The following is a 14,295-nucleotide window of genomic DNA, read 5'->3' on the forward strand; positions in this document are numbered from 1 at the left end:
ACACTATAAAGCAAGGTGGATGGTCAAACTTCTCTGGGATCATATTGTGTGGCATTGTGGCTACAAGATCCAGCTGTTTTTACATTTTTTCAAGTTACCACTTGCTCCTTTGTCCTTTACTCATCTCAGTTGTTCTATAAATTGTGGAAGAATACAAAGAGTTCATATGAATTACCATCTCTGGTCATTTTATAGATATATGCTAATGTTAAGAAGCATATATCTATAAATGTGAAATGTTTGATGGTTCAGTTATTCCACAGAAAGAGTATTGAATTAGAGATAGGCCATCTACTGAATTATATAACTGCTATGTGTAAGAATATGTTGTGAAAATTTTATGTACACATCCAACACTAATAAATGCTGATGTTAAAAATGACAATACCTATCCTTATGATGAAATAAAGGTATGTCCTTACACAAAACTATCTGAGCAGATGACTGAAGACTGGCTCTCTAATTGTGGGAGGAACAGTGATCTTGTTTCTATGCAAAAATCACTGGAGATGTTAAATTCCCTGAAGTACAAACAAATTTCAGGAGTTACTTGTTAATTAAATTCATGTTTCCATCTGTATACTGATCTAGATATTGTTGTGGATTCTTTAGGTATGATGCGTACATATAGATAAACGTCATATACTTGAACATTCAGCAATCTAACATAGAGAAAAGCACAAAAGATCAGATATACCTATTTATTTTCCTAAAATTTTTGTTTCTTCCTCTTTGACACATCTTTTATTTACTGTACTTAAATTATATGAATAAGGTGAACCAATTATATTTTTTTCACAGGCTAGAAATGTGGAGAACCAAATTGGCCATTCTGTAAAAAGCAATTTCCTGCTAATTAACAACTGCTAATTCTGTATATAAAAACCACAGGAATATGATTATTAAAATATGAATTAGAATATTAGAATGAATAGATCATGCAATGAATGAAAGACTGGTTAACTGCAACATTCTCTCAAACCCACTAACATATTCAATTATAGGTACCATTTCCTGGTGCCTTGGAAACTCAAAAGTTTCTTGGTTGTCCAGGCTACACTATGGATTCATATTTGTGTGCCACAGAATTAATTGAATTCATTTCTTCCTTTTTTATCTTCAGTGCTACAACCCTATTTCATGTCATTATTACCTTTAACCTTGGTGACTCCATCATCCCCCTAACACTTCTTTTGGTCCAGGTTTCTCATCTCCAATCTATCCTATACTTATATCATTGCAGATTAATATTTCTAAATCTTGACTCTAATAATAATAAAAAGAGTAATTCAAAAGTACATCAAATTAAATATGAATTCTCCAGTATGCCATTCGTGAGTTCCTCTATTAAACTTTCTGCTTGTACAAATTCAAATCCTCTACTGGAAACGTGCACTCAAGCTAAATTGAATTCATTGATCCAGGAACACATTCTGTGCTTTTGTTTTTTAATGGCTTTGCTTAGGCTGTTCACACCACATGGATTCTCAGGCCAAAAATCTAACCACACCATAAGTGCTGTCTTAAATAGAATGTATTTCTACCAGGTTTGGCTCTACTAAAAATAATCCCTCTGCTCTCTAGGTAATCTCTGTAGGACTCTGTACAAGTTCTTGCTTGTATCCTGGTTATGGGTGTCATGGATGCCTTTGTCTTGGGACTTTTATATCTTCACTCAGTATAAGTGATCTATCAGCATTTATTTGATTAAATTTGTTGACTTGGTGGTCTAAGCTACTGCCTTTCAAATTTAGCTACACACTGAAATCACTGGGGTTTGTACAGAAATACTGAGGTCTGAGTCCCACTGGTGGAGATACTGATTTAATTTGGCAAATGGTCTGGGCATTGAAATTAAAAAAAAAAATCTCTAGGTCACTGATATGCAGCAAATTTGAGTACCATTGGCTCTGCTAATCCTGGGATTACTCAAAATGTCTTTTGGAATGTGTATGTTGGCCACAGTTTCCTATGGCTACTTGGATGGTAGATTTATGTCCAGCTCAACTCTGTGAGCAGATGAGCTCTTCAATCAGCTTCAAAATGTGGCTTCCCAGACCAACTCCAACCTTATCTTTAACTCTGGGCAACATTATTAGGAAATGCTTATTTCAGGTTTAAAAGTTAAAATATATTTCTCCAAACTTCCTTATAATCCCACTTGCTAATTTTTTGGGAGCACCAATCATATTATAATTAAGACACTAATTATATAAAAAAAGAAAAGGCTACAATATAAATTGATCAGTTTAAAACTATGTATACATATTACACTTTACTGTGATCTCCAAAGTAGAAGGTGAATCTTAAGCGTATGACTTAAAAACAGTTTTAAGCACGTTAACCAAAACATTTTCTTTCTTTCTTTCTTTGTCTTTCTTTCTTTCTTTCTTCCTTCCTTCCTTCCTTCCTTCCTTCCTTCCTTCCTTCCTTCCTTCCTTCCTTCCTTCCTTCCTTTCTTTTTCTTTCTTTCTTTCTTTCTTTCTTTTTTTAAAGATTTTATTTATTTATTTGACAGAGAGAGGGAACACAAGCAGGGGGGAGTGGGAGAGGGAGAAGCAGGCTTCCTGCCGAGCAGGGAGCCCGATGTGGGACTCCATCCCAGGACCCTGGGGCCATGGCCTGAGCCGAAGGCAGACGCTTAACAACTGAGCTACCCAGGCGCCCTAACCAAAACATTTTCTTAAATTTTGCATTTAGAAAAGGGCAGATGGGGGAGAAAAATTTATGCAGCTGTTCTCATCACATAGAGTTTGCACTTGTACAACTCTGTTCGGGTACTTTTTTATGCCTGATTTAGGATGAAAAGATGATGCATTGTACCAGGGGGACATAGTACTTGTTTACAATATTTTCTTTCTTAAAATAATCTATAAAGCAGGGATAACAAGACCTACCTTATTAGGCAGCTATTTGAATTGTTACTAAAACTAATAATTTTGACAGAGATGGTTAGTTTGAGTGTATTAGTTTGAATTATTTTTCTGGAAGGTTTGGATTCCAGCTGATCCATGTCCTTCTCTCACTCTTGCACACTGAAGGACACCAGGTGTTTCTGAGGTAACCAAGTGGCCACAGGCATCTATGACAGAATATGGTGGTGTTCCACCATCAGGAGAATCAAACTCATACCCTAAACTGCCTCTTGCACACTATATTCTAAGCAACAAAGATGAGAAATGTGCATGTTGATGCTGAATTTTTGGATCCTTGACTTCAACAGGAAAAACACAGAAAAGGGGACTGTGGTGTTCATACTGTGTAAACCTTGCACTGCATTCAAACCTGAGAATATATCTCAAGACAATCTTTCTCTTCATGACCTCACTTCCAAATGCAATCCCGGTGATCCTTACTTTCTAATAGTCAGCCATTAGATAGAGTAACCACTCTCCTCTGGGTTCCGATGATCTCATCTACAGTAGTCTTCGCCCAGACAACCTGCTTTTCCCAGACTCTCTGTCTCTATCTATTAGAATCTTATCCAAGCGTCAGTGTGGATTTTTGCATGATGCCTTCCTTGAACATCCTAGGCAGAAGTTTCTTTGATAGATTATAGGCACCTCAAAGGCAGGGGTATGGACATTGGTATTTTTCTCTGAGCCTAGCACAGAGACTGAGATAGGTGCTCCTAAGTATTTGCTGAATAAATGAATAATAATCCCAGGCAATCTAGAGGTGCTCCAGAAACCTATCCACAGTAAAGCTTGATCCTAAAATATAAATGACTTCTGGTTCTATTTCTTTAAGGGTTAACAACCAACAAACTTTTGGAGATTTAGCTATGTCAACATTTTTCTGACCCCTTTCAATGTGTTTATTATAAAAAAAACACAAAATAACTTGAAAAACTAACAAAAAACCAATAAAACAAAAAACTTTTAGTTCAGTTGTTGATTTTCTTCTTCCAAAGTTTTGCATTTGGGGACGCCTGGGTGGCTCAGTTGGTTAACCATCTAACTCCTGATTTCAGGTCAGGTCATGATCTCAGGGTTGTGAGATAGAGCCTCATGTCAGGCTCTGTACTCGGTGGGGAATCTGCTTGAGGATTCTCTCTCCCTCTGCCCCTCCCCCCATTCATGCATTCATTGTCTCTCTCTCTAAAAAATAAAATCCTTAAAAAAAGTTTTTTTTTTTTGTATTTTTTGTTTTTTTTTTTTTCTGACCTCTTTTTTTTTTAATCATCCCTGTCTTTTGGTATTTTTTCCATATCAAATCACTTTCCTTTTTATTTCACTGTCAAGATGTATATAGTTCTAGGTTCTAGCATTTCAGCTTATTGGAAAGGACATTAACTTCAACATAGCTGAATTTTTTTTCTGTATTTGGGGCCTTATTCCTGTGTAACTGGTTATAAAAAAGAATTCCAGAAAATAAAATAAAATAAAGCAACAATAAAAACATCCAAATATAGGTCTCACTGATTGAGATTGTGAAATAACTCATTTTTCATTAGGTCACAGTCAGACAAGTCAGAGGCAGGAGGATTCTTTAATTTATTTCATTGAATAGCCACTTGTGAGTGTCTGCTCAGAAAAAGAGCCTATACTATATGCTGTTTGCCACGTCAATTACCATTATTAAAAGCAAATTCCAGCTTGCTGCCCATGTAAATAACAATGAGTAATACTTTCCCTAAATTTCAGTGCTTGTAAATATGTTCACTGGTCCAGCTTAATTTTGCCAGGTATTATTTCACCCCTTAAAATATGTTTTAGTTACTCTAAAAAGTTATTTTAAAAATGAGAAAGAGTGAACATATTTAAGCAAGGAATAAAGCAAAATAAATTAATGACTCTAAAGTTAAATTTAGACAGGAAAATGGCTCTTGAGTGAACTCAAACATTTCTATACAAAATTATGGGCACTTTTCTTTTAAAAAATATAAAAAACTATATATAATAAGATGTATTAGAGTTCTTTATTTAGTCATGTAAGTAATGTCAATAATGAAGTGAGTCTGAAATGACAGGTTTCTAAAGTGAATTGTGGATTATTAAATTGTTTCAGTATAATTTTGGCATCAGGTGCACTTAAATCCTGTGACTGTTGGTTATCTATGTATTTCTTATAATCATGCCACATTATTCATCAGAATACACAGTGAACTTAGGGTATTCAAAGATTTAACATTCTTGGTTTTAATGACTTAGAAGTGGTGCTGACAGCTTATGAATAATTTTGCTCGGACTTGGAACCATATCACGTGCATACAGGGTAAGGGATGTGCTTTGTGAGTGAGCCTGTGGACTGCTTGAGAGCCACCAACCTATTTTTTATTGTCTTCATCCCTGTAGCTCTCACATGATTAACAAAATTTGTTGGTTCAAGCACCTTTACAATTTATGTTTTTACAGTCATACAATGTAATGCAATGAGAAGTCTCAAGCAGAAATTTTTTTGAACTGATTATAAATTGCCTTAGACATGAGTTAATACAAATATTAGGGGTCTTAAAGGGCCATCTACATATTTCAGTAACATTAATAATTTATATGTTATAGATATTTGTGAACTTAGAGATTCAAAAAAATATGTCTCAGAAATGCTAAGGTATTTTGTATTTGCTTCAGAATGCCCTATCTTAACCACATAGAAATAGTTGATATATATTATCATGGTATTCTTAAAATGCATGTATTCATAAATTTTTAAAGGATAAAATTAATAATTTTTAGAACTTGTGATTCAATAAAGGACTGAAAAAGTATAGGTTGTTATGTTACATTGTGATGTCATGAGATATTAGAGTTAAGAAGTTTAATTGTAGCCTAGAAGAATCTTTCCCTAAAGCATAAGAAGACCAATGATCCCACTGACATTAGATGAAGAAGTCATGTATTATGATATTCTGTGGGGCATTTAATATTAGTAGAAAACTACCATAAAACTATGAATAACCTAGATTGCAGCATTTAGGCTTGCAATCTAGAAAGAACTAGCAGTCAACGGACCCTAGGAAGTAAAGAGTAACCACCAGTGTCACCTATCACTATTTTAATACACGAACTATTGCTTATTATGACTAATGGACATAGATTTTTGTTGTTGTTGTTAAAATAAAAGGTCAACATAGCCAGAAATACTGTAAGTAATTTTGCCTACTGGCATTATAGTAAATATAACCGAGATGACATTTTTGCAAACAGCTAAAACTTTGTTATTTTTCTTAATTTAGACTTCAGATCATAGATATCATAAACAATGTGATTCTGAGGAATTTAACTAAAATTATTATATCTCCATGTATCCAAAGTATGAAAAGAATAATGAAATTAACAAGGAACTATTTGTAATATAATTTTCCTTGAATAGATTATGAGATTAATTTAAAATGTATGTTTTCACATATAAATCTATGGGAAATAATTTATGTCTTTATTTTTATTATAGTTAGAAAAGACTAGTTTATATATTTTTTTCACATACAGAGAAAAGAGACAAATTTTGATAATGCTCCAGATTCAGGTAATTTGGAAATTTCTGAAGGACTCATATAAGAACATTTGTTTCTTAGTAAGATCTAAAAGAGCCCTCAGGCAGCTCCCTCCTTTGAAGATATTTTGGGATGAAAATATAACTTAGGTAAGTTTTTTTTTTGATATTGACATTTTTGTTCAAAATTCTTTTTTAAGCGTTCCTCAATAAGTAGCTTTAGTGTTAGAGTGCAAGGTACCAAATCACAGAGCAGAGCTTTACATGGTGTATTAGTGTATTGCGCTATTTTACGAGGGAGAAATGAGGCTCTTTTCATGAATGAGATGTGGTAAGAAACTATATATCATAGAACATTAGAAAAAAGAATGTTCTTATAGGGAAAGACATCTGAAAGTGGTGGTTTGCTGTGAGATTTGTATTGATAAGACGCTGGGTCTCATAATATCATACTTTTCATCATTCCTCTTTGTTATAGAAATTTGCATTCTGCTTAGCCAGGGGAGTAAGTGGGCTCTTGTTTTAGGAAAGAAAAGGAAATAAAGTGCTCAGTTTCTATTTTCATTTCTCCAGCTTGTCTATGCATGGGTGAAGATTCTTTCTTCCCAGTAGTTTTCTCCTCACTGATTCTAATGTTTCCAAAAAATGACCTGTGTTTTAGAATCCTAATTTAGACAAAAATAATAGCGATGGTATCCAGTGGAAAAGAAGACCTAAGTAAAATGCCAAACACTAGTAACTTTGTCTCTTTCTATTTGCTTAGGGTAAATGAGAAAACAAACAAATTGAATTTTCCTTCCATGGGTAAGAAGTGCACTTGAATTTTTACTGAGTTACTCACAGATTATTTGATTGTGCACCTCCCTAGGTAGACCACTGCCTCAAAGTCAATGTCAGGGTATTCTCTTTCTGAACCAAGTTCCATGTTCTGGGATGTCTGTAGAGAGACAACCAAACAATAGCCCTGAGAGATTTCACATTAAGGAACATTGTATTAACCAGAATGCACAAGTAGGACTGCACATGGAGGTATTCCCTTTACATTTAGATGGTCTAAACTTAGAAAGTGAAAAAGCATCAGGGAGATGTGATAAGTAATATTGCTTTGTGGCTTTAATATAGTCCCACTTAATCCAAGGTTGCATGCCATTTTGTCTTTAAATACCCTTATGAGGTAGCTTGGAGAGATCGCTGCCCTTTTCAAGCTGTAATAGATTTCCTATTTAAGAGCAAGAAAGTCTATTGCTGAAAAATATGCATAATTAACATGAAAGTATAATAAAGTTGTTGATTAAACTCTGCTAAAACTTTGGGATAATTGCATTGGTGAGGTTAAGGTCTAATTTATCAGTACCTAGCACTTGTATGTTTGAGAAGAAAAGATACCAGAATTTGCTAATTCTACCTCAAAATAGGTGCTGCACACTGTACCAGGGCATGGGGGAATAGGACAGTTTGGTCTTCTTCTTTTTCTTTTTTTTTAAATTTTATTATGTTATGTTAGTCACCATACAGTACATCATTAGTTTTTGATGTGGTGGTCCACGATCCATTGTTTTCGTACAACACTCAGTGCTCCATGCAGTATGGGCCTTCTTAATACCCATCACTAGCTCTCTCACTGTGGCTACAAAATAACCAGTGAATCAGTCAAATAGAAGGATGGAAGCTATTTCAGCTTCCAGGTGGAGATACCATCTTACATTAGATAACTTAAATGCTCCCCACAACATCGTATAGGCTGCTTTTGCCCAAATCCAAGTGAATAAATCTATACAAAACTGGAAAGCAACACACTCATAACAAACTCCTCTTGTCTTTTATCCATGGCAGTCTCTCCTAGTTACTCGTAGAGTTCTTATTTCTTCTCTGGTTTGACAGAGCCCTGTGGGTAATGTGGTTGCTCTAATAAATATGGAAACAGAGGGAAAGGAACCCATACCATTGTTCTATCTGGCCATGCAGGAAACCAGAACACAGTGACAAGTAACTTCTAAAAACCCCAGTTTGGATAAGTGCAAACATGTGACATGGAGCAGGAATCCCACATACCTGGTAGATGTTCTTACTCCTCTGTTTCTCAAGTTTCTTTCCGATTTTTAAGACTTCATAATTAGCATGACCTGTGAATACTTTCTTAAGGAAAACTTCAACTGGGAAAAATAGTAGGGACTGACTTTCTATAATTTATAAAAGTGCAAAATTAGCAATGATTTTTTAATAAATACTTTACTATATTAAAAAATATCTACCTTATAGAGGTTCTCAGTTTAGGGTATAAGCCCATTTAATTTTGATAACATTTTTTAGAGGTGCAGAAGAGATATGATTATCCACAGACTAGTCATCTGTACTATTCTAGTATATGATTTTTGACCTTATATATTTCTCTCTTTGAATAGTTTTCTATTTTATAAGAAAAGCAAGTGACTTCTTTGTTAGTAACAGAGAGGTCCTCATTAAGTACAGAGAAAACATCAAAAAATGATCTCTGATGTCTCAAAAATGCACAAAACAAAAGAATGCCAGCAGCCATCTCTGGAAATGAATAATGCTTATCTGGGTGCTTACTTGAAGCTTCTTTTCAAGGAGTCTCCCGAGTATCCCACTTTCACCCACAAAATGATCTATGGCTCTGGTTCATGCATGGAAATTCAAGAGCACAAGATCAGGTTATGAATTTGACAAATGAGAAGACAATCTTCAAGTGAAATATATTTACATATGATCAATTTTGCTAGAGTTTAAGAATCTGTAGTTTTGAGGCACCATGCAATTCTCTGTGCTGTATCATAAACTCTAAAATATGTGGAATTTTCCCACCTAGTCTATCACGCCCACTTATAGACAGCTTGTTTTCTAAGCATGTGGGCTCATTTCTCAGGATTCCTTCAAACTTATTTCAAATGTTACCTGAGCCAACTACACAAAGCTTTAAACACAGAACACCACCACTTCCTCTTCTAAAACATGATGGTGAGTCAACCCTTGGCCATTTAGTTTAGAAATCAAAGAAATTTACTGCTATTAAAACTACAGATAGTTCTTTCCATGGTGGACCTGATGCACAGAGTCTTTCTTTGTTGTTTCATTTGTGATTTTGCAGGTTTCACTTGGATAAATACATTTGCAGTCATGATTTTGAAGACAACACAGTAAGAAAAAAATTAGCTCATTTCCCCTGTATAATATATTGGCATATCATTGCTTAAAAGGGTTGGTGTAAATGCCTGCACCACAGTGATGATGCTGAGTTTTATTTTCAGTTCAAGATGGGGAGATTCCAAGGGCATACCAATTCAACTATAGACAGGTTTTGAGTCAATGTCATAAAATTTGTCACAAAATTATTTTGTAACACAGAAAGAGCAAGACATATTTTTTGCTTGTTTTGTTTTTAAAGGGAATAAAAATGTTTCTAAGTCTCTTTTGGAAAAAAATAATACTTTTTTAGGTTCACATTTGAAAGGATTATCAATACCACTGGCAAACACCAACAGAACAGAGTGATCCCTCTAGAAAGAGGTTAAGCAAATCATTAAGTTCTCCAATTTACAGGAGACAAGATCTAAATTCCAGTCTCAAGGTATTATATTCTCTGGTTCACCGTGAGATCAGCAAACATAAGACATTAAAGTATGAGTGATAATTGACTAACACAGAATCTGCTACGTCATTTGCCTGGAAACCAGATTTAGCCTCTAGGATTTTCCAGAGGACATTCTAGAGGAGGTTGCTGCCATTGACACCCAAGGAAGGCAATGTTTAAATTGTTCCCTTGAGATGGAAGTTTCTGTGCACTTCAGGCCTTTGGGACCAAAACCTACAAGGCATTTATGAATAGCTGATATGAGAATTTTAATAAAAGTTACAATAACTTGAAATGATGAAAATAGTGTTTTAAAAAATCTATGTACTACTAGTAACAATGCATGCAGAGTGCCAGGCATTCATAACTATTTGGTTATAAAAATATGTGACTGTAATTATGGTATTTACAATCAACTTATAAAAATACATGTAATTCTGAATGGCAATAGGTATCCCTAGCTCTAACCATAAGCCTGGAAGGATTAGAGGATTATTATGGGAAAGTGCATGGGTAATTACAAAATGGACAAAGCTCTAACCCTCTCAAATTCAACATTCAAGAATGGCTATTCTAGCATCATAGGAGTTTCATTTGTCAGAATTCTTCTAACCTCACAAGGTAAAATCCAAATTCTGTGAAAATAAATCGGGATCAAATGGGAAAAGACATTCACAGGATACAACCTTAGTAAAGAATAATTCTTTCATAGAATATTCATGCACAACTGTCAGAGAGGTTCACTATCCCTGGAAGAATTCATGGGATGACATTTAAGCACACCTTTCATTGAAAAAAGTTAGGCATGGTCTGGATTAACCAAATCTTTCCATAATTTAGGTGAGTACCTCTTTGGAGCTTATTAACCATCATGGAGAGTGGAGTTCTTATGGCACTTTCTACTTCAAATTTGTATTCTGATGGAAGAAAACAAATTCACATTGCAGTTTAAATTCAGAAAAGGTTTTTTTTTTTTTACAAACTTTTAAAATCTCTCTTTAAGGGAAAAACACATTTCAGCAAAATACCATATTCTACATAGATGAGATACTTCCCATAGGTTCTTTTCTTCCGGGAGTTGATCAGTCATCTTCTAGCAGTAGGTAGGTTCCCAATTTGAACACCATCAGTCTTTCACAAATGGACAAAACGATGGCAGTAAACTTGAAAAACTAGGGAGAGTTGCACATAGGCTACCAAAAAAGGCAGAGGTTGGGCATTACCTGCAAGTCATGATCTCATATGTTAAGATGTATCTTGGCATTTAGTAATTGGATTTTTGGAAATCCAAATATCTGAGTTTGGGAGGTCAGATGATGCTTAGTTAGATTCTTTCCAGGTTTAAATTACTTCCTAGGACTGAGTTGGGGCATTTTGGGTGGTAAATGAACTCTTTCAGAACAAGAAATTCCATTTCAAGAAATTATTGCTACAGTTCACTAAAGAGTACCGTGGTGTCCTGGTACAAAATGTCCCTTACAAAATTCCACCCCTCTAGTCACTTGAACAATGGGAAATTCACATTTATTTTACTCACTTTGGTCCTTGAAGTCAGAACCTAACAAAGAACTGTTTTCCCTCATCCAAAAAGAGACTGTCTAGATGGAGGTACGGTATTGGAACTGCCTTGGTGGTTTGGCAGTCTATGCCACCATCCTCATATGTATTTGGCAACTGGCATGCTTGATTCTTTCTTTATAAATCAGCCTGAGGGTTCTAGAGGGGAGGAGGGTAGGGGGATGGGTTAGCCTGGTGATGGGTATTAAGGAGGGCACATTCTGTATGGAGCACTGGGTGTTATGAACAAACAATGAATCATGGAACAGTACACCAAAACAAATGATGTAATATATGGTGATTAACATAACAATAAAAATTAAAAAACAAATAAATAAAAAAATAAAAAAAACTAAATCAGCCTGTCAATCTTCTTTGTATATGGAATTGTCTAAAGTAATCAAGAAAAAAAATGACCCAAATAGGCAAGCTTTTGAAAACTTGATAAATGAATGGAGAATGGCATACCTCAGAAAGAAATGGAGTAATAGTTAATGGAACTTCTCAGCTGATTACTGCCATCTTTTGAAAGGGATGTAAAACAAATCTTCACAAATGGTGAGTAAACTATGAAAGAAGAATCCTCCTCGCTACCCCCCAAACCCAACTCTTTAGAAACTTCTACTTCAGATATGAGATCATGGTCTGTAGGTCTACTAGTGTCAAATACCATTTCATTCTAGCAGAGCCATTCAGGTTAGGGTTATCTGTGACATGAATTTAACAAATAATGTGAGAACAATAACTATATGTTTATCGCAATTATTTTCCATACTTGATCAATTGCTACTCTGCCCATATGAACACAGTTGCGAAGACATGAATCATTTCTAATAGAAACTCAGTAACCTCAAGGTAGGACAAACAAACTTCATTTGATAAAATAAAATTTGGTTAAATGATTTTCATTTTAGAGCCCATTCTTTCCCTTAATATCCTGGTAAACTCCTTATTTGGAAAAGTACACTAGTTTTGTTGTTTTGTCATTTCTTAATCTATCAACTTCATTTCCAAAGACCGCAACCAGAATGGAATGGTTTGTATCTCTTTTCTGAACTTAACAGAGTCCAAGAGGTTTTTTCGTTTTCCCAGATTTTAATATTTTAAATTCAATTAAAATATACAGCCAAAGTTGGTGGGAAATAGTACCTCCTCCAGGTAAAAGAGCTTACTAAAAGATTTTAGAATCACTGGACATTGTTCAGTTCTACCTGAAAATTAACTTATTTTACTGCTTGGCATGGGAAAAGGCATTTTCTAGTAATTTTCTGTGACAGGAAACACAGCATTAATCCAATAAGCACCCAACAGACTAAGTCTGTCTGCTGGGGAGCAGTTTTAAACGTTAACTCAATGAAAACATTTACCTCAGTACTTTTTCTGAGAGAGAATTCAGCAGTTATAGTTAATATGCCACCTGTGGAGAGCTACAAACACCCTAGGCGGTGGGCCAACTGAGGAGCACTTTCCAGGTAACAAGAACAATGATATTGCAAGAAGCTACAAAACAATATTTCAGTAGTTATAGTGACCACTACTATAGTGATCATGGCCTGGGTCAATGTGCCAAATATTAATGCAAGGAGCACACTAGACTTTATAGATTTAGAATATTTTCCTTACACTAAGAACCAGTTGATGGTGCGTGATGAGTGGTGATGATCCATTTATTGTTTCATTCTACGAATGCTTCCTAGTTAGATCTCCTTTCTCCTATATTAATTATATTCCATGGCAGTATATTTTCAGCATCTAAAATGAGAGCACTGGTATATGGCATACCCCAACTCTCTCAACACACACACACACACACACACACACACACACACACACGTGCATCCTTATACACACATGTATTGGACAATATGTATAAAATGTTCATTTGCAGTGGGTAAGCTCTCTGAAAGTAGCCAAATCAGCCTTCCCAAATACAGAGAACCGTTCAATGCCAATGAAAAGCCTTATCAACTGTTAAGCTCCAACATGAAATTTTAACCCTTGTCCATGTGATAATTGGTTTAAATGCATTTTGTGTTTTTTGCTAGGTCATCCAAAGCAAGAATCTCAAAGACTGACGTGATATGTAGAATCTAATGGACTCATATCTCTGTTTATTTTGCTTTTCACAGAGTTGGGTAATACTCTTGATGCTGAAACATGAGTTGATTTTGAATTGCCATTAATGCATCTATATTTAGCAAAGGCTGATTTGGCTTTCTAGAGAAAGATCAGCTCATCTGCAAATGGACACCGTCTTCCACACAAACATCAATGTACACTAAAGACAAATCTAAGTATATGTATATATGGCATATATACATATATATGTACACATAAAATGGATTGGGAAGTCCTTTGGTTTAGACGGGATTAAATATGTACTTCCCAAGTGCATAGGTTTCCTTTGACCAACCTTTTCAAAACACAGATAAGAAAAGTGCCATGGCAATTTTGACATTTCCTGTCACTTTCCCTATGTAGAGGCTCCCTTTCCTCTCCTCTCCCTTTTTCTTAAGCATTTTATTTTTGAAAGTGGTTAGATCTTTTGGCTTTCAACACTCCATTGATTTGTCCATTCCTTGGAAGAGCTCTAAGATCACATCAACAAACTTATCTTTGCTGGAGAACAAGGTTGCAAAGAACATTTCCCTCTTCTTTGATGCTCTCTTCCCCCCAAGAAGCGGACACCTTGATGTGTCATGAACAATTCACTC

Source organism: Callorhinus ursinus, unplaced genomic scaffold (genome assembly GCF_003265705.2).
Source record: "Callorhinus ursinus isolate GAN/ISIS: 27379988/994484 unplaced genomic scaffold, GSC_fseal_2.0 scaffold22, whole genome shotgun sequence".
In the NCBI taxonomy this organism is placed as follows: domain Eukaryota; kingdom Metazoa; phylum Chordata; class Mammalia; order Carnivora; family Otariidae; genus Callorhinus; species Callorhinus ursinus.